At 31.4% G+C, this 11,564-nt stretch overlaps 1 non-coding gene across 1 annotated transcript; it reads right to left on the bottom strand.

Moving 5' to 3' along the window:
- On the bottom strand, window positions 1–74 carry TRNAI-UAU (transfer RNA isoleucine (anticodon UAU)). The gene has a single exon. It is a non-coding gene; the product is annotated as a tRNA-Ile (tRNA).
- Between the last annotated feature and the right edge of the window lie 11,490 nt (window positions 75–11,564).

The following is an 11,564-nucleotide window of genomic DNA, read 5'->3' as shown; positions in this document are numbered from 1 at the left end:
TGGTCCTGGCGGGGCTCGAACCCGCGACCTTCGGCTCATAAGACCAACGCTCTAACCAACTGAGCTACAGGACCAACGACATTAATATTGATTACACTTCCTATACATTAACTTAATTATAATAATTATTAATAATGCTTTTAACTTTAATTTAAATCCAAGAATTAGGTGAAAGGAATATAATTAGTTATCTAATTGGGTAGAAAAAATTCACTTATAACATGTTTCAACTTTTTGAAAATCTAAAGCGTACACTTATTTTAGAGATCGAAGGTGTTTGACTAGGCTTTGGAGTTTTAAATTAAATATTTATGTATATCTAATAAATTTTTAACATATATATAAGGTTTGAATTAAAACTATTGATTTTTATCAAATTCATAATCAAAGCTTATGATTTATCTCTATAATACATATTCAAATCAATTAGATTAATAAACTTTGTACATCAAGTGACTATCTCGAAGTAATAATAATTTTTGAAATATAATATCAAAGATTTTATGAATCAAACGTGAAGGTTCTCTTTGATTCATAAACTTTTAAGCAATAAAATATCTTTATTTGAATGATTTTGAAAAATCTAATTTCAGTTATAATGTTTAGAAAGTCTCACCGAAGTCAAATGCGACTTCACACCTTACAATCATGTTAAATTTTTGTTGTTGACGACTCTTACATAACGTTTTAAAAAAATATAAAAGATTAACCGAACAATACTGATTGAAATGATTTTGAAAAATGTAATTTTAGTTATAGTGTCTTAAGAGTCTCGCTTAAATCCAATACGAATACTCATCTTATAATATTCTAACTTCCGCTAATAACAACTCTTACATAACATTTTCTAAAGATTATAGAAAAGTAATCAATCTGCATTTAAGTTTAGTTATACAAAATAGAATAATCAAAATATTAGTATGATCAAATTTCATTAAAAAAAATCAGGTGAAGTGAACCATGCATGCCCCTAGGTTCTACAATTAAAAAACTTAAATTCGAATATTTTAATTAAAAAAAATTGACTTCAAATAGTTACTTGAACTATTTTGTCTAAAAATTCAATCAAATCCTATAAAAAGAATATTGCTATTTGAGATAAATTTAATAGCCATTTGATATTTTAAAGAAAAATGAAAGAATTAGATAATTTTTGAAGAGTTTCTCTTCCCAATATTTTTTTAAAAATAAGGAGGAAAATCTAAAACCCGAGCAACTTACAAAAATAATTATATTTATAGAATTATTAAAGTTCAATAGCTATAAATATAATATTTACTAAAAATGACTACACTTTATATCAATTTCTAGCTACATGTTTGTATTAATTTTTTATTATTATTATTATATTTATACAGTGATCTTACAATGCACTAAATAAGGTATGATATGTTTTCTGTCAGTGTCAACCTTTTATTATGTTCCTAAATCACTCAAATTTCAATTATTAAATTACCAATTAATAATTACATATTGTATGTGTATCTGATTCATTCACATAATACAATAAGTTGTATTTATATTCCTAAGTACAATATATTCACTAAATACTAATTATAAAATATTTTAAAAAAATTTGAATATAAAAGAGTGTTTATTTCTTTTTCTCGTCGTATTTTTGCATATATTTTTTTATTTATTTTTATTTAAACACTAATACAGTTGTAATTACAATAACTAAATAAGAAAAATGTATTACTTGTACAATTAACATATATATACTCTGAATTCAAATTGATGTTTCTATTTTTAAAACTTAAAGTATTGATATGTCAAGGATGCAAATTATTTATGAAAACTTAATGCATTAATACATCAAACAAGTTAAAGTAGTACAATTTTAGCATATGAATACAACAATTTGAAAAATAGATACACTATTTTTAAACCAAAAAAATGAAACACCAATATACTATACATATGAATACACTGTTTTTAAATAAGAAAATGAAAAAACAATAGAATGTGTATGAATCAAAGTGTGTAAGTATATTTAACTGTATATAAATTTAAAAAAGCCAACAAAACGTCGATTTTTTTTCAAGTTTTTCCTATAAGACTTGAGGCTTGATGTTAATTTAGGTATTTATTTATAACAATATAATATTGATGTATCCAACTATACTTGTATTGTCTAATGAAATTGGATAAGTTACTTATGTAACCAGATATATTTGTATTCACAAATCATCATTGCATTAATATTACAATACAATTATCTATGCATATAAGTATTATTAAATATAAAAATTTGAACAACGATAACCTAACGGCTCTACTGAAATGCGGATATTCCCCACGCTCCATCTCATAGACCGTCGGGGATCTTTCATCGATGCGTCGGGATAAGAAAATGGCTCCAGCAGTAAAGGTGACACTCTTCACAAGAGATAAGCAATTTCGCCATGGAAAGAAAAGTATAAAAAAACAATATAATTTTCATGAAAAAGCAATTACAATCAAAAACCTATAAAAATAGATGTATATAAATAAAGTTTTCATAAAAAACGCAGAGAAAATCAGTTTAAAATACCTTATAATGAATTGAAACCACAAAAATCGCTCCTAGAATCATATAAAAAGATCTTGAATTAGAAGGAATTGGAAAAAAATACAAAAAGTCTGTAACATAGAGATACTGATGAAAGAGAAGGTATTGATATATCATTAACTTTGTTATTCATTGTATAGTTATAACCATATAACATAAAAAAAAATTAAACTATAGCTATTTTATTTAAATGTATATTGATGTTTGCTAAATTTTGTAGTTTTTTCTAACCCTAATCTACTTACATAATGTCCTAACTTCTACTACTAATTCTTATCAAAACATATTAAAAAATCATAAATTAATTGAACTATATCGATATCGATATCGAAGAAATAACTATATGATATGTGGTTTTGAAAGTCTAGTTTTTCGTTATACAAAATATAATGAATCTATGCTTATTTTCAACTCCGCGAAGCAATAAAAAACAATGGTCCAACCAACGAATACCTTGACATCTTATAGCGGCGTGACTTGGGACGGGAACTGGTCTTCGATGGCCGGAGGGCCGCTCCGGCCATCAGTTGGGAGCGCTGCTCTGTTAAGCCAGCCATAATGAGGGTCGAACCCGCGCCCGCGCGGGTTTTCCCCCTCCTCCCACCATCGAACTCCTCTTTGGGAGCCGACAAGTCTAAATCCTTAGACCATGAGTACTACTATTATCCGTAGTACGCATAATACACCACAACCCGCTTTTTATGAACCAAACCAAACACACTATTTGTGTCAAAGGGCTAAAGAATTGGTTGTCCCAATCATCTTATTGCTCCCACTCGGGTTACAAGCTCAAGTAACTAAGCTCAGCAATATGTATTTTCTAGTTGAGGTCTTATAAAATGGATGTAATGGTCTTCTACTACCGATGTGGGACAGGAGATTGATGATTACCGATAAATTAATTGGACTAGTGTGTGAGTTGAGCTTTTATTGCATGTGAAAAATTTGTAGTGTAGTAATTAAGGGTGCGTTCGTCATTTGGTACAAAAGGAAATATTTTTTTGGAAATTGCTTTTTTCAATTTTTTCATGTTCCATTGGTTATAATGGTTGGAAAACAATTTTAAGCAAAACACCCATTTAGCCCTATCGTGATTCATGACCTCCCAAAGTTTAGAGACTCTGGACAAAAGTCTAGTACAAGTATTCATCTTATCATGTTCTAATTTTTACTATTGACGGCTCTTACAAAACATATTAAGCAAAATATAGAAAATTAACTAAACAATATATACATATATAATTCAAATGATTTTGGAAAGTATTAATGTCTAGATTCTGGAGTCTTGCCATACTCAATGTGAGTACTCATCTTGTCGTGTTATAGCCTTTACTAGTGACGAATCTTACAATAACCTTTTTTTTAATAAAAAAGTTAACAAATAATCAAAATGTACCGATATGATTGGAATGATTTTGAAAAATCTAATTTCAGTTATAATGTGAGAAAGTTTCACCAAAGTCCAATGCAATTTCTAACCTTATCATGTCCTAACTTCTGTTGTCGATGACTCTTGCATAACGTTATAAACAAATATAAAAGATTAACCGAACAGTACTGATATGATTGGAATAATTTTGAAAAATCTAATCTTAGTTATAATGTCTTAAAAGTCTCACCTAAATCCAGTACAATTACTCATCTAATAACGTTCTAACTTCTACTAATAACAATTCTTACATAACATTTTTCAAAGATTCTCAAAAAGTAAATAACCTGCATCGATATTACAATAATGATTTTGAAAATTTCAATTTTAACTACACAAAATAGAGTAATCAAAATATTGATGTGATAAAAATTGTCCTAACTTCTGATACTTATAAAAACATTCTTTAAAAAAATAATCCTAAATTACCTGAACTATATAGATATCAAAGGAAAACCTATATGATAGGTGGTTTCGAAAGTCTAATCTTTCATTATACAGAATATACTGAATCCAGTCTAAATTCTTAAAGGCAATGACTTTGAGTACACTACTATTAATCGCATTACTCACACTACACCACAATCCGCCTTTTATGAACCAAAGGGCTAAAGAATGGTTGTCCTGATCATTTTATTGCTCCCACTTAGGCCACAAGCTTAAGCTACTAAGCTCTACAACATGTATTTTCTGGTTGATGTCTTATAAAATGGATGTAATGGTCTTCTACTACCGATGTGGGACAGGAGATTGACGATTACTGAGGAATTAATTAGATTATATTGTTTGAGTTGAGCTTATTTTTGCATGTAAAAAATTTGTAGTATAGTAATTAAGGGTATGTTCATCATCCGGTACGAAGAAAAATATTTTTCTGGATTTTTTTTCAATATTTTCATATTCGATTGGTTATAATTGTTGGAAAGTTATTTTAGCAACTCTCGCCAAAACACCCCCGTAGCCCTATTATGATTTGCGACCTCCCCAATGTTTAGAGACTCTGGACAAAAGTCCAATAGGAGTTTTTATCTAATCACGTTCTAATTTTTACTATTGACAACTTTTACAAAACGTGTTAAGCAAAATATAGAAAGTTAACTAAACAATATATACATATATGATTTGAATGATCATAGAAAGTATTAATGTCTAGACTCTAGAGAGTCTTGCCAAGTTCAATGTGAGTACTTATCTTGTAGTGTTATAGCGTTTACTAGAAATAATCAAAATGTACCGATATGATTGGAATGATTTTGAAAATATAATTTTAGTTAGAGAAAATGGTCAAAAGCCTCCCTAATTTATCACTGATTTCTCAACTACACACTTATAAAAGTATGATATATACCCGCTTAAAAACTCACGTGCATATTTGTATTAAAAATTAAGTGGCACGCACTTGTCACGTAATTTACCTTTTAAAAAATTTAAAAAATATTATTTTTCCCTTTATTTTACTTCCTTTTGTATTACCCTTCTTCTATTTCCTTTTCTGCTCATTTTTTTCTTTACTTTGATGAAATGATTTTTCAAACTACCAAAGCAAACTCAAATTAAGAACAATTTGACTTTTCAAATAGTTACTTGAACTATTTTGTCCAAAAATTCAATCAAATCCTATATAAAAAAATATTGCTATTTGAGATAAATTTAATAGCCATTTGATATTTTAAAGAAAAATGAAAGAATTAGATAATTTTTGAAGAGTTTCTCTTCCTAATATTTTTTTAAAACAAGGAGGAAAATCTAAAACCCGAGCAACTTAAAAAATGACTATATTTATAATATTATTAAAGTTCAATAGTTATAAATATAATATTTACTAAAAATGACTATACTTTATGTCGATTTCTAGCTACATGTTTATATTAATTTTTTATAATTATTATTTGTAGAGTGATCTTACATTGCATTAAATACGGTATGATATGTTTCCTGTCTAGTGCCAACCTTTTATTATGTTCCTAAATCACTCAAATTTCAATTATTAAATTACCAACTAATAATTACATATTGTATGCGTATCTGATTCATTCACATATAATACAATAAGTTGTATTTATATTCCTAAATACAATATATTCACTAAATACTAATTATTAAAGTATTTATAAAATTTTGAATAGTATTTATGTCTTTTTCTTGTTGTATTATTTCATATGTTTTTTATTTATTTTTATTTATACACTAATACAGTTGTAATTACAATAATTAAATAAGGAAAATGTATTACTTGTACGATTAACATATATATACTCTGAATTCAAATTGATGTTTCTATTTATAAAACTTAAAGTATTAACATATCAAGGATACAAATTATTTATAAAAACTTAATGCATTAATACATCAAACAAGTTAAAGTAGTACAATTTTAGCATATTGTAACGACCTGTTTAGTCGTTTTGAGCAGCAGATTTTATTTCTGGAAAAACAGGCTGAGACGACGGAACCCACGACGGAACGTCATGGGCACGACGGACCGTCGATGGTGTCTCGTCCCAAAACACTTAGAAATTCTGAAATTTGGGTGCTGAAATCGACTCTCTGAACTTTGTAACGAAATGCCAGGACGGACCGTCACAGGTGTGACGGACCGTCACAGACCCTTCAGAGAAATTGAGTCTCTGAACTCTGTGACGGGCAGCAGGACGGACCGTCGCAGGCGCGACGGGCAGCAGGACGGACCGTCGCAGGCGCGACGGGCCGTCACAGACTGAGCAATCCCAGTCTGGGTCGGAATTCTTGATACGTTTTAAGGGACGTTTTTGACTATTCTTGCCTTAATTATAAAGTTAGTGGGTGAATGTTAATAAGTCTAATTACTTGGGGGTTAAAAGAGGTAACCTTAAGTTAATTAGTGGGGCATTATTGCCATCTTTTATCCTTAATTATATACTAATTAGGGTAAAAGAAAGAGGGTTTGAATAAAGAAAATAGAAAGAACAAGAGAAAGAGAGAGAAAGTTGAACGAGAAAGAGGAGAGACGAAGATTTAGGGGATCGGGTGTCACGAACCGACACGTAGAATTAGGGGATCGAGTGTCACGAACCGACACGTAGAATTAAGGGATCGGGTGTCACGAACCGACACGTAGATTTAGGGAATCGGAGTGTCACGTACCGACACAAGAGGATTAATGAATATGAGGGATCGGAGTGTCACGTACCAACACAAGAGGATTAATGAATATGAGGGAGCGGAGTGTCACGTATCGACACAAGAGAAATAAAGATAATGAATCTTGAAAGATGTTAATATACTCAATCTAATGAACATGATTCCCAAATGAGTATGGTATCGAGGCTTGAGTCCTCATGTGTGAACTTGACGGTAACTGTTAATAATATAGTATTTGTTGTTGCTACATGTTGAGTATCATAGTTGACTTTATGATATTACTTGGTATATATTGATTTCTATTTTGAGTTGGCCGATGATATCTACTCAGTACCCGTGTTTTGTACTGACCCCTACTTTTATGTTCTCTTCTTGTTTATTTGTGGAGTGCAGCAAACGTGCCATCGTCTTCAACTCAACAGTAATTCAAGCCAGTCTTACTACATCGGAAATTCAGGGTGAGCTAATGCTTCTAGCTTGGACTGGATCTTCTTCTTCAAGTTTTGATGCCTTGAACTTCCGGCATGGACTAGCTTCTTATGTATTTTTAGCTTTTAGAATACTCTTAGTCTAGTCGTTTGATCGTAGATGTTCTTGTGATGATGACTTCCAGATTTTGGGGAATAATAGATGTTGAAATTTAGAAGTTAATGAATTGGTCTTTATTTAATGAGTTTAAGTCTTCCGCATTACTTTCTGTTGATATTATATTGAAATGTTAAGGTTAGATTGGTTGGTTCGCTCACATAGGAGGGTAAGTGTGGGTGCCAGTCGCGGCCCGATTTGGGTCATGACACATATGAATACAACAATTTGAAAAATGGATACACTATTTTCAAACCAAAAAAATGAAACACCAATATACTAAACATATGAATACACTGTTTATAAATAAGAAAATGAAAAAACAATAGAATGTGTATGAATCAAAGTGTGTAAGTATATTTAATTGTATAAAAAATTGAAAAAGCCAACAAAACGTCGATTTTTTTTCAACTTTTTCCTATAAGACTTGAGGCTTGATGTTAACTTAGGTATTTATTTATAAAAATATAATATTGATGTATCCAACTATACTTGTATTGCCTAATCAAATTGGATAAGTTACTTATGTAACCAGATATACTTGTATTCACAAATCATCATTGCATTAATATTACAATACAATTATCTATGCATATAAGTATTATTAAATATAAGCATTTGAGCAACTGTTGACACCCAATTTTTGACCCACGTTGATATAACTTAATTATCGAGCTTCGTGAGTTTTTCAAATTATTTAAGTTGATTAGTTTTATAAATCTTGCTAAATTTAAAAAAAATAAATAAAATATATATATATATATATATATATATATAATATGGATCTTATGCTACTTATCATAACGTTAGATAGTATATATATATTGTGTATATAGTTTGTATATTATATATATGTATATGTATATGTATATGTATATATGTATCTCTTAAGTTTAGAAAGTATTCTATCAAACTAGTTTACTTTAAATAAGCTCGTTAATAAATTTATACCAAATTCATTTTACTTTAAATCGATGGACCTCTATTCCTTTTAATTCTTCTCTTTTAAGAAACCAATCTTGGGCCTTTCTCATTTTTGTCCTCAACCCAATTAATTCCCTTACCAACCCAATTTCTTAAGTCCAATTCGTAGGCTTCACCCAAAACCCAACATGAAGTCGACCCCACGCTCTTTTCCCCTCGCGTCTCTATCCCTCTCTCACCCCTCTTCCCTCGTATCCCCCACGCGAGTTGCAACGGCTCTTTGGAGCCGTTCCTCTCTCTGCAAATCGTACAACCTATCAGTGAAGCAGTAGCCAGACTCGTCTCACCAGCCTGGAATCCGTCCTTGTGGCGCGGATTTCCGCCACGAAGTTCGCAAGGACATCAAACCCATCTCGACCCTCCACGTCGACTCGGAACGGTTCAAACGATTTGGAATCGTGGAATATTCTTCTCTTTCGGGTAGGGTTTGAACTTTTGAATACGTAAATGGGCCTGAAATTTCCCGCCCTCCAAAGGGGAAACCCTGATTTTCCCCTCTCTATTTAAACCCCTCAGATTCTACAGCAAAGGGGGTTGGACATTTTTCGGTTTGAGAAATTTTTAAGGGGTTAGCGATTCTTTGGTTAGAAATTTTGGTTGAATTCTTCCTTGTTTCATACAGACATCATAGCGCAGGTCCTTTCCCTTCTTTGTAAATTTTGGTTGTTTCTAAGTTCACATTATAACAAAACAAGGGTCCCGTCTCTCTTTTTTTTTTTCGAATTTCGCTATCGAGGCTTCGAATCTCGAGATATTTGGATCTACACAGTCTCCCTGCTTTCCGTCGCCTCTGTGCTGCTCGTTGGAGCTCTTAAACTCGCGTCGTGGTGGAAGTTGCTGTCGTCTTGCTCGCACCGTCCCAGTCGCTGCTCCTCAACAGGTAATATCTCTTCCGTTTTGGATATGTTTTGTTGCGAATGTATTTAGCCATTTGGCCTCTCCCGAATCCGATGCATAGGGTGATTTCTCGTGTGGTTTTGCTGTTCGTCAACTGTGCTTTCATCTCTATTTCTCCTCATGTCAAGCTTGTTTAATTGTTGTTTGCTTAATCTGTTGGCCATGCTTTTTTTTGTTTGTTTATAAATTCGATTCCGTTGACGAGTATTGCTTGTTATTTAGGGTCATCATAGGTGTTGTTTCGTTCTTTTAAATTAAATGTTCGCTGTATCCTCACGTTATCCATGCCCGTTGGTTATTCTGTAGCTCTCTCTAGATTTGGTTTCTTTAAGAGATTCAGTTATTGATGGTATTGTTGAGTTATGTTATAGTTTCTTTACTCCAAGTATTTTGTTCCTTCCAAGCTGTTAAGTGTGTTGCTTTCGAGGTGAAATTGTATCTTAGAATTGCATCAGTTTTTTTTCTTTCGTGAGATTTGATTAAGTGTGATAGCTTTGTTGGGGTCCGTTTGTTCAATAAAACTGTTGCTCATTTTTGTTAAATAGTGGTGGTATAATCTCTGTATATGACAAGTGCATCAGTATGTGTGTGTGCACGACATGTCACCATTTTGTTTCATGTCTCGGTTCTTTGGAAATTATGTTTTAAGTTTTCTGTTTCTCTTAATTTTGACTTCGTAATAGTCTGTTTTTTTTATCTCCGTTTATTCAAGATGCGTGTTATTAGTCCATCTTTCGCATACTAATTTGTTTCTACTTTGTTGCATGGGAAACTTCTTCTCGAGTCCATTTTGGGACTCCCCTTTATCCGTCCTTCTCCGTGCATCTCGGAAGGGCCATAAAGGCTAAAATTCCCTTCATTCGAGTCATATACAATCAAGCGTAGCGGAGATTGAAGAAATCAAAGAAAGCGAAATTGGATTTTTATTTACTTTCTTTTGTATTCTGTTTGTAATGGGCATAAGCCCTTGTCGCTTTATTTTCTCGTATTTTTGTATGTTTAGATTAGGACAGGTACGAAAGAAAAATGGATCAAACACCCAAAAGCAGGTGGGTCAAGTTTCGGTCAAGTCGAACAGAACCCGAGACTTGGACCTGAATCTCTCTCTCTCTTTATTATTTGCTTACGTTTTTTTTTTTACTTGAATGTTGTTAACTTAGGGTTAGAATAACTCCAACCCCATCGAACGCCCTTCATTTTATCAAAACTTAAAATTAAATTTGAAAGGTTAAAACGATAAGTATTTCAAACTTGTAAAATCGCCTAAGTAGATTTCTAAAAGTTTAATAATTCAAAATTCGCAAGTCTTTAAAACAAAATAGTCAAATAAGTTAATCGTCGGAAAATCGTATTTAGCGGAATATCTTAGGTGCCTTAAACACCTTCCTAAGATACTAATAGGAATCCCGAACCCTTAGAATAGTTTTCAAAATGATTATTTTCTGTTTAGTTGTTTTGAAAAATAAGTTTTCTTGATTTTTCTTAAAAAATTAAGTGGCGACTCCTAAAAGTCGAAAATACCCTTTAATAAAACAAACTCTTTTCAAAAATCAATTTTTTCGATAAAACAACAACGATAACCTAACGGCTCTACTGAAATGCGAGTATTCCCCACGCTCCATCTCATAGACTGTCGGGGATCTTTCATCGATGCGCCAGGACAAGAAAATGGCTCTAGCAGTAAAGGTGACACTCTTCACAAGGAGATAAGCACTTTCGCCATGGAAAGAAAAGTATAAAAAACAATATAATTTTCGTGAAAAAGCAATTTTAATCAAAAACCTATAAAAATAGATGAAAAAAGATATATATAAATAAAGTTTTCATAAAAAGCGCAGAGAAAATCAGTTAAAATACCTTATAATGAATTGAAACCACAAAAATCGCTCCTAGAATCATATAAAAAGATCTTGAAAATACAAAAACTCTGTAATATAGAGATACTGATGAAAGAGAAGGTATTGATATATCATTAACTTTGTTATTCATTGTATAGTT

Source organism: Solanum lycopersicum, chromosome 12 (assembly GCF_036512215.1).
Source record: "Solanum lycopersicum chromosome 12, SLM_r2.1".
Lineage (NCBI taxonomy): Eukaryota > Viridiplantae > Streptophyta > Magnoliopsida > Solanales > Solanaceae > Solanum > Solanum lycopersicum.
The sequence above is the reverse complement of the archived record's forward strand: the minus strand, read 5'-3'. Positions and strand labels throughout refer to the sequence as shown.